Source organism: Carassius gibelio, chromosome B18 (assembly GCF_023724105.1).
Source record: "Carassius gibelio isolate Cgi1373 ecotype wild population from Czech Republic chromosome B18, carGib1.2-hapl.c, whole genome shotgun sequence".
In the NCBI taxonomy this organism is placed as follows: domain Eukaryota; kingdom Metazoa; phylum Chordata; class Actinopteri; order Cypriniformes; family Cyprinidae; genus Carassius; species Carassius gibelio.
Window position 1 is genome coordinate 26,475,134 of NC_068413.1, and position 11,014 is coordinate 26,486,147.

An 11,014-nucleotide genomic window follows, 5' to 3' on the forward strand; every position below is an offset into this window, starting at 1 on the left:
GTGACGTGCCATAGACCTTCGATCCGTTTTATATTATTATTAATTTCAGGATCAATGATGTAAGTTGTATTTGTAGTAAAATCATGGTAATCACGACACTTACAATAGTAATAAATGAAATGTGAAGTTAAAACACAGTAAACGGGACATTAGTAACTGTAACTGTAGTTTTACTATGGTATATTAATAATCAATACAACAATACAATAATCACCAAACCAGCTATGTTTGTATGACTGTAATGTTAGTGTTTTTATGTGCTTTTATGTGACAGATATGACAGTAATCATATGTTCTGTACCATGCTTTTAATACCTTTTAATGTAAATCCAAAATAAAAAAATCAAATTAAAAATAAATAATAAAACATGTATTTTTCCATCTTGCAGTTCATTCATATCAGTTTATATTTATATATATATTTATATATATTTATTATATCTAAATATTTTGCTCACAGATCATTATTAACATTCTGTATATAATTCAATTTTATTTTCTCTCCCCTTTTTTACTATTTTTATTTTTATTTTTAGCTGAAAAGACGTAAAGGAAGCCCAGTGGTGTTTCTGGAGAGGGATTCCTTCAGAAATGGAGAAGACAGAAAGCTGCGGAGGCAGATATTTGCAGCAGTAAGTCTGTGATAGTTTGTCCCTTTTATCAAACATTCCCGCTGTTATAATTTGTACAGCATTTGTACAGCAACTGTTGCACTGTCCAAATACCCACACTTGCCATCTTTGCACTTGACCACTTGATTACTTATTTGACGTCTTTCCTGTATTTGGCCTAGTGTTCAAGTGAGCATGATGACCACAAGTGTGTGTCGAACTTTTCATGACCTGATGACTGTGTTTCCCAATCCTGATCCTGGAGAACCCCAGCACTGCACGGTTTTGGCGTCTCTCTTATCTGCCTTGGAGTCTTCACTGATGAGCTGATGAGTTGAATCAGGTGTGTTTGATCAGGGAGACATCTCAAATGTGCAGTGTTGGGCTTCTCCAGGACCAGGATTGGGAGCCACTGCCTTATGGGACACTTATGTGTTTATAGAGATTTTTAATATCTAATTATCAATATTTCACATACTGTACATTGGACAGCTTTCCATGACCTCTTGTGAGATCTCGGCAAAAAGTCTGACGATTTATTCCAAAACATGATGCATGATGGGATACACTAAGCTTTGTATAGCGCTCCGGAGCAGTATTGGAGAGGTTTAGTGTGTGTTAAGGACGCTGTGCTTTGGCATTATTAAGACCGGGGACAGTCTCGTTCACACACTGTCACGTACACACACTCTCAAGTGGCCAAGAATGCAAGTGTGGGTATCTGGACAGGGTCAAAGTCTTAAAAATGATCCCTAAACACATCACAGTCTTAATAATCCAGTTTAACACTTTTATGATATTGTACAAGCCCCTGTCTCATCTGACACTATCAAAAGAATTCATATGACTATAGCTTGCTATTAATTACTTGCTTTCAATAATGGATGCATTTAACATTTAATTATACAGCATTTTTACAGAGGTGTAATGTACAAGTTGCACGTAATTAATAATATTTCCTTCTTTCTGTCTTACAGGACTTTTTGCAGATAATGCTGTTCTTATTTTTCAGGTCTAAAATATCGAGCTCAACAGCTATTTTAAGAGCCAACCCTCACAAACCTTCCTAAAAACTAAGAGCTATTACTGAGTCTCAGCGAATCTTGCCATGATCACCTCTTCCCAGGTACATTTGTTTAGAATATTTTTTAATCAACATTTACTCATCAAATGCTCTGGTCTGAATCTTACTTTAAATTAACTTAATTATGTTTAATGAGCAATGTTAATTGCACACAGAGTAAGTAGAGATTATCTTGTTTCACAGAAGAGAAGAAAAACCAAGGAAATGATTTGCTCAGGATGAGAAATGAAGACGGCCATCTTGAGCCCAAACAAACAGAAGTCCTCTGGTATGTGTGTGTTGAAGCAATGCTGTGTTATACAACATTTTATGATGATCTCTCACAGAACTGGTCATGTCAGCCTTGATTTCTTTTTATACTATTACAATTACAGCATGTTAGCAAAGTGTGACTGGACATTTTTAGTATTATGTTTTTAAAAACATACCACCTGTTTTAAAAGTAAACAAGTATCATGAAATTGGTTTAGTTGATATAAACACCAATTGACATTATTTCATTGTTTAGTAAATGTTATGTTATAAATTGTGAATTGATAGTTGATTGGTTTGAAGCCAGGCCTTACACTGCACAGACTAAAACACATTTGTGAGAGAAGTCAGGAACTTTGGAGAAAGATTCTAGAGGAAGAAGACACATTTACTGCAACAATAGATGAATTCTAGAGTCTCTGAGAACTACACATGCTAATGCAGTCTCATGAGCAAGTCCTTTGCCTTAATTCTTGCAGAATGAAATTGTTTATTGCAGTATTTTAATTTGTCCAGATGATCTCATCAGCCAAATGAGGGGTTTTGACCAAGTGATGCTCTTGAAAGGAGTGAAAGGATGTGGTAAATTGTCTTCAGAGAAAAAGCTTCTCAAAAGGTCTCAAAACAGCTTGAAGAATGGTAAGTGTCCAGTACTACAAGGGTCATAGTTGCTCACCCTGCTAAAATTACACAGAACATAAGCTGAGCTCTCTGTCCATTAAACAACTTCATCTGGATTGTTTGTTTCACTTTGACCAGGTCTGGCATCTTAGGACTGAGAGATCCTCTGGCTGAGAAACAAAACTGCTTTCCAGACACGAGAGAAGAAGATCATAATGGGCAGATGAAACCAGTTTAGATGTGATGATGGGAATCATTCTTTTCTGGAATAGTATCAAATGTCTTATATGTATCACATGATCTGTATCACAGTTGACTGAATGGGACTGTGTGACTTTTAAAGACATTTCATCACTCATCTGTCTGAACTGATTTATATATGAGGTTAAGAGGTTTTGATGATAATTATTTTCATTGAATCTTATTTGTCTTGATGCTACTTTATCAACTTTATAGTCTATGCTTCAATAAAATGAAAATGGTGAATATTGTGTTCTGAAGATTCTTGGTAAATACATCATTTTACTGGGTAGGCTGATATGTGTTCATTTTAGACTTGGAAAAACTACATATTAATTATTGGGATTATTTTTTTTTAAGACATAAACATTTTTGATCGGATTAATAACATCTGGGACATCAGTACACCAGAAAGTAATTTTTTTATATATTAGTAGCAAATATGCACATTTTTTGTGAAATAAAGGGAGTTACAAGATTAATTATTTTGCATTACAAGATGGTGCCATGGGCTTGAGGGATGACTGAGAATGTAGCAGGAATGATCAATGTGGATCTTGTACTGCATTAAAACCAAGAGCATGCACATTACTGATGTCCAGCACCTGAGGAGCAAGATAAGGTGAGGGTGAGGAGGACATTTTTACACTGATTTTTGCTAATTAGTTATATATATATATAAATTAATATTCTTAGCACTGCATGAATTTGTCCTTGTGTAATCGTGAAGTATCACAATGTGTATACATTGTCCTTGATTACTGCTTAACAGTGGGGAATAGATAAAGGCAAGTTGTTGCAGGTTCATCCATTATATTTCTTGCCATTTACTTCAAAAATCAAAGAAATAATCTATTGTTTTCATTATTAAATAATTTCTTTCTAATTTGTCCATGTTTCATCAGATGGCCTCACAATGTCCTGTCAAAAGGTATAATAGCAATGATGTAAGAATTAGAAAACAGAGGACTGTGAAAACTGTCAGATATAAATGTGACTCAGCTCAGTTTGTTGTCCATGATGAGGAGAATACATATATGTAGGTTTTACTGCCCTTCTACCCCCAGGGGCCCAGTAGCACCCCCCGGAAGAGCCCAAAATGGTATATTTCAAATGGCTGTAAATCAGAGTCCAATTAACGAATCAAAGAGAAAATGGGCAGGATTATTACTTATGCTATGCTGATAAAATAATGTTGAGCTCAGTTTTCAGAAATAAATGGAAAGCTGGCATAAAGGCATTTTAAATATTGCTCACTGTAAAATACCACATTTTAGACTGCCTCTCAAATATATCATAGAGGTTTGCACAATGAACATATTTAGATATCCAGTTTTCCTTAAAATAAATAATTTATTTCGTTTAGTTAATAAAAAGTTTTAAACTACATTACACACAAGCCTCCGTCGTTCTATCTATGGAAAGGCAACACTAGGGGGCTGTTTTTTGTAGTTCATTGAAGTTATGCTTAGGGTTAGGATTAGGATCTCGCTAAAGATGTCATTTTTCTCAAGATAGCAGCACTTCATTGTTGACTTAATATATTACTAATGTGATGATAGCAGCAAAACATACTTTTTAACATGATGCGCTGTTTAATATGGGTTAAAATATAGTCCAACCACAGACTGTCCTGAAAATTCATAGCCAATGACATCAAAGCTGAGCAGCAGCGTCACACTTCCTTATCCATTTATGACCGATGTCTTTCGTTTTTCGGCTGAAGGGATAGATTCGGTTAACAATAGATTAAGCTTGCTACTTATTAGGTTCTGTTTTATTAACGTCTTCACCTTCCTCCGTTGTTCAGCTTGACAAAAATTGGGCAATATTGATGTGCACATGCCCAGCAGTCGCAGTTGTATCCAACAGATAGATTCCTCTCATTAATTATGTAAGACACATTTTCAAGATTTGTATTTTTTTTTTGACCAAAGACAAATATATTTACTAATCAAATGATGTGCTTCTAAAATTTACATTGTATATTACATTGTGTTTTAAAGTTAAAATTGTTCACATTTGTGTTTCTGTGATTTACCACTCTCTACCATTTGAACTCTAGGAATAAAAACAGAAATTATAAATGAATGAATGAACAAATAAATACATAAAGCATAATAAACATGCATATTTTTGTAAGGATCTTCCATTATTTATTGATATGTCAAACTCATTTAAAGACAACATGCCCAAATTACTACACTGCATCCTCTGTCACCAAGCTCGTTTTTGCCACCAATAAAAAGGCAGTTATGTTTTAAACTATTTTCAGTATGCAAATGAAAATGCTTTTATTAAAAAACAAAACAGTAAATACAGTATGTCTTTCAGAGAACACTGGAAAAAGATCAATTTTCTTAAAAATTAAATTGACCAAAATGTTATACAACACAATGTAAATGTTTCAAACTCACAAAAAAACACCATGAAGACATGCATGTCAAGTGTGCAATATATTTTTAATATGGAGCGCTATTTTTAACTATTGTTTTCATCACTGGTTCTGTAATGTTTTCATTATGAGCTTATAATTAAAACAAAGTTACATCTTCTGCAAAAATCAAACCACTGCAAAGTCTAATCACTGATCCAGGGACCATATCTGTATGTGTGGGTGATAAAGAGTTAACGAGGTGAGTCCTTGTGAAGGATGGAGAACTACAGCGTTATCCTCAAACAATCCTGTAAGACAGAAAGGAAGGAAATATTAAATTACACTGTGTTTTGTTTAGACCATAAAAGCAGCCTCTGTAAAGATGCTGTATAATTAAATGTTAAATGCATCCATTATTGAAAGCAAGTAATTAATAGCAAGCTATAGTCATATGAATTCTTTTGATAGTGTCAGATGAGACAGTCCTGGGGCTTGTACAATATCATAAAAGTGTTAAAATGGATTATTAAGACTGTGATGTGTTTAGGGATCATTTTTAAGACTTTGACCCTGTCCAGATACCCACACTTGCATTCTTGGCCACTTGAGAGTGTGTGTACGTGACAGTGTGTGAACGAGACTGTCCCCGGTCTTAATAATGCCAAAGCACAGCGTCCTTAACACACACTAAACCTCTCCAATACTGCTCCGGAGCGCTATACAAAGCTTAGTGTATCCCATCATGCATCATGTTTTGGAATAAATCGTCAGACTTTTTGCCGAGATCTCACAAGAGGTCATGGAAAGCTGTCCAATGTACAGTATGTGAAATATTGATAATTAGATATTAAAAATCTCTATAAACACATAAGTGTCCCATAAGGCAGTGGCTCCCAATCCTGGTCCTGGAGAAGCCCAACACTGCACATTTGAGATGTCTCCCTGATCAAACACACCTGATTCAACTCATCAGCTCATCAGTGAAGACTCCAAGGCAGATAAGAGAGACGCCAAAACCATGCAGTGCTGGGGTTCTCCAGGATCAGGATTGGGAAACACAGTCATCAGGTCATGAAAAGTTCGACACACACTTGTGGTCATCATGCTCACTTGAACACTAGGCCAAATACAGGAAAGACGTCAAATAAGTAATCAAGTGGTCAAGTGCAAAGATGGCAAGTGTGGGTATTTGGACAGTGCAACAGTTGCTGTACAAATGCTGTACAAATTATAACAGCGGGAATGTTTGATAAAAGGGACAAACTATCACAGACTTACTGCTGCAAATATCTGCCTCCGCAGCTTTCTGTCTTCTCCATTTCTGAAGGAATCCCTCTCCAGAAACACCACTGGGCTTCCTTTACGTCTTTTCAGCTAAAAATAAAAATAAAAATAGTAAAAAAGGGGAGAGAAAATAAAATTGAATTATATACAGAATGTTAATAATGATCTGTGAGCAAAATATTTAGATATAATAAATATATATAAATATATATATAAATATAAACTGATATGAATGAACTGCAAGATGGAAAAATACATGTTTTATTATTTATTTTTAATTAGATTTTTTTATTTTGGATTTACATTAAAAGGTATTAAAAGCATGGTACAGAACATATGATTACTGTCATATCTGTCACATAAAAGCACATAAAAACACTAACATTACAGTCATACAAACATAGCTGGTTTGGTGATTATTGTATTGTTGTATTGATTATTAATATACCATAGTAAAACTACAGTTACAGTTACTAATGTCCCGTTTACTGTGTTTTAACTTCACATTTCATTTATTACTATTGTAAGTGTCGTGATTACCATGATTTTACTACAAATACAACTTACATCATTGATCCTGAAATTAATAATAATATAAAACGGATCGAAGGTCTATGGCACGTCACGTGACAGATAGAGTTTAATCAGACTAATTAGCAGCTGTGTTCATTTATTTAAACGCAATGAAACTCAAAGACAGCCGCGGATGACCGATATAATACAGCGATTAAACATATGGCACTAATCTGATTAATAAAGAAGACAGAATACATTTTATAAAAGGCATTAAAAGAGCGTATATACGACTACTCACCCAAACTGTGGAACTGATAGCAAGTATCGCGATGTGTGCTGAATGAGACTTCCTGAACGTGATTTCATAGCGATAAACATCTCATGTCCTCGTGTCGAATTCTGACGCCAAAAGTTTCCCACTGAAAGCAATGAAGGTCGTAGTGCTTCGATATTCGACGCCGAGAGGCACATTTGGCGTCATAAAAGTGACGCTAGGGGCGCTTGACCATGCTTCGGTTTTTGACGCCTTTGGAGTGAGAATGGGTTGGAAAGCTGTAAACTGACAATCTTGATCATTGAAGTCCTAACATTAGTTTTTGAGCATATAACTTCTAACACATTAAAACTGTCTTACAGCATTGCAGAAAACATTTTATTTCATAAGACATAAGCATGTTTCAGTTTGGCAAGATTTGCACTGAATATTGAATGAAACAGCTTTCTCTAATAGAGAGACAAGCTTTTGAGCAGATTTGGGCTTGATTTCACTTCATTTGAACAGAAGCACTATTTCAACATTACTGGACTCAGAAAGCTGTAAACTGACAATCTTGATCATTGAAGTCCTAACATAAGTTTTTGTGCATATAACTTCTAACACATTAAAAACTGTCTTACAGCATTGCAGAAAACATTGTATTTCATAAGACATAAGCATGTTTCAGTTTGGCAAGATTTGCACTGAATATTGAATGAAACAGCTTTCTCTAATAGAGAGACAAGCTTTTGAGCAGATTTGGGCTAGATTTCACTTCATTTGAACAGAAGCACTATTTCAACATTACTGGACTCAGAAAGCTGTAAACTGACAATCTTGATCATTGAAGTCCTAACATTAGTTTTTGTGCATATAACTTCTAACACATTAAAAACTTTCTTACAGCATTGCAGAAAGCATTGTATTTCATAAGGCATAAACATCTTTCAGTTTGGCAAGATTTGCACTGAATACTGAATGAAACAGCTTTCTCTAATAGAGAGAAAAGCTTTTGAGCAGATTTGGGCTTGATTTCACTTCATTTGAACAGAAGCACTATTTCAACATTACTGGACTCAGAAAGCTGTAAACTGACAATCTTGATCATTGAAGTCCTAACATTAGTTTTTGAGCATATAACTTCTAACACATTAAAAACTGTCTTACAGCATTGCAGAAAACATTTTATTTCATAAGACATAAGCATGTTTCAGTTTGGCAAGATTTGCACTGAATATTGAATGAAACAGCTTTCTCTAATAGAGAGACAAGCTCTTGAGCAGATTTGGGCTTGATTTCACTTCATTTGAACAGAGGCACTATTTCAACATTACTGGACTCAGAAAGCTGTAAACTGACAATCTTGATCATTGAAGTCCTAACATTAGTTTTTGAGCATATAACTTCTAACACATTAAAACTGTCTTACAGCATTGCAGAAAACATTTTATTTCATAAGACATAAGCATGTTTCAGTTTGGCAAGATTTGCACTGAATATTGAATGAAACAGCTTTCTCTAATAGAGAGACAAGCTTTTGAGCAGATTTGGGCTTGATTTCACTTCTTTTGAACAGAAGCACTATTTCAACATTACTGGACTCAGAAAGCTGTAAACTGACAATCTTGATCATTGAAGTCCTAACATAAGTTTTTGTGCATATAACTTCTAACACATTAAAAACTGTCTTACAGCATTGCAGAAAACATTGTATTTCATAAGACATAAGCATGTTTCAGTTTGGCAAGATTTGCACTGAATATTGAATGAAACAGCTTTCTCTAATAGAGAGACAAGCTTTTGAGCAGATTTGGGCTTGATTTCACTTCATTTGAACAGAAGCACTATTTCTACATTACTGGACTCAGAAAGCTGTAAACTGACAATCTTGATCATTGAAGTCCTAACATAAGTTTTTGTGCATATAACTTCTAACACATTAAAAACTGTCTTACAGCATTGCAGAAAACATTGTATTTCATAAGACATAAGCATGTTTCAGTTTGGCAAGATTTGCACTGAATATTGAATGAAACAGCTTTCTCTAATAGAGAGACAAGCTTTTGAGCAGATTTGGGCTAGATTTCACTTCATTTGAACAGAGGCACTATTTCAACATTACTGGACTCAGAAAGCTGTAAACTGACAATCTTGATCATTGAAGTCCTAACATAAGTTTTTGTGTATATAACTTCTAACACATTAAAAACTGTCTTACAGCATTGCCGAAAACTTTTTATTTCATAAGACATAAGCATGTTTCAGTTTGGCAAGATTTGCACTGAATACTGAACGAAACAGCTTTCTCTAATAGAGAGAAAAGCTTTTGAGCAGATTTGGGCTTGATTTCACTTCATTTGAACAGAGGCACTATTTCAACATTACTGGACTCAGAAAGCTGTAAACTGACAATCTTGATCATTGAAGTCCTAACATAAGTTTTTGTGCATATAACTTCTAACACATTAAAAACTGTCTTACAGCATTGCAGAAAACATTGTATTTCATAAGGCATAAACATCTTTCAGTTTGGCAAGATTTGCACTGAATACTGAATGAAACAGCTTTCTCTAATAGAGAGAAAAGCTTTTGAGCAGATTTGGGCTTGATTTCACTTCATTTGAACAGAAGCACTATTTCAACATTACTGGACTCAGAAAGCTGTAAACTGACAATCTTGATCATTGAAGTCCTAACATTAGTTTTTGATCATATAACTTCAAACACATTAAAAACAGTCTTACAGCATTGCAGAAAACATTTTATTTCATAAGACATAAGCATGTTTCAGTTTGGCAAGATTTGCACTGAATACTGAATGAAACAGCTTTCTCTAATAGAGAGAAAAGCTTTTGAGCAGATTTGGGCTTGATTTCACTTCATTTGAACAGAGGCACTATTTCAACATTACTGGACTCAGAAAGCTGTAAACTGACAATCTTGATCATTGAAGTCCTAACATAAGTTTTTGTGCATTTAACTTCTAACACATTAAAAACTGTCTTACAGCATTGCAGAAAACATTGTATTTCATAAGGCATAAACATCTTTCAGTTTGGCAAGATTTGCACTGAATACTGAATGAAACAGCTTTCTCTAATAGAGAGAAAAGCTTTTGAGCAGATTTGGGCTTGATTTCACTTCATTTGAACAGAGGCACTATTTCAACATTACTGGACTCAGAAAGCTGTAAACTGACAATCTTGATCATTGAAGTCCTAACATAAGTTTTTGTGCATATAACTTCTAACACATTAATAACTGTCTTACAGCATTGCAGAAAACATTGTATTTCATAAGACATAAGCATGTTTCAGATTGGCAAGATTTGCACTGAATATTGAATGAAACAGCTTTCTCTAATAGAGAGACAAGCTTTTGAGCAGATTCGGGCTTGATTTCACTTCATTTGAACAGAAGCACTATTTCAACATTACTGGACTCAGAAAGCTGTAAACTGACAATCTTGATCATTGAAGTCCTAACATAAGTTTTTGTGCATATAACTTCTAACACATTAAAAACTGTCTTACAGCATTGCAGAAAACATTGTATTTCATAAGACATAAGCATGTTTCAGTTTGGCAAGATTTGCACTGAATATTGAATGAAACAGCTTTCTCTAATAGAGAGACAAGCTTTTGAGCAGATTTGGGCTAGATTTCACTTCATTTGAACAGAAGCACTATTTCAACATTACTGGACTCAGAAAGCTGTAAACTGACAATCTTGATCATTGAAGTCCTAACATTAGTTTTTGTGCATATAACTTC

The 11,014-nt window shown here is 34.5% G+C and overlaps 2 long non-coding RNA genes across 2 annotated transcripts; one reads left to right on the forward strand and one right to left on the reverse strand.

Annotated features, from left to right (window-relative positions):
- Positions 1–1,885: 1,885 nt before the first annotated feature.
- LOC127977459 (uncharacterized) lies at positions 1,886–3,046 on the forward strand. The gene is made up of 3 exons (XR_008158234.1): positions 1,886–1,963; positions 2,464–2,586; positions 2,707–3,046. It is a non-coding gene; the product is annotated as an uncharacterized LOC127977459 (long non-coding RNA).
- Positions 3,047–5,763: 2,717 nt separating this feature from the next.
- On the reverse strand, positions 5,764–7,540 carry LOC127977456 (uncharacterized). Its single transcript, XR_008158231.1, has 3 exons — positions 7,284–7,540; positions 6,464–6,559; positions 5,764–6,302 (listed from the first exon to the last, which is right to left on the reverse strand). It is a non-coding gene; the product is annotated as an uncharacterized LOC127977456 (long non-coding RNA).
- Between the last annotated feature and the right edge of the window lie 3,474 nt (positions 7,541–11,014).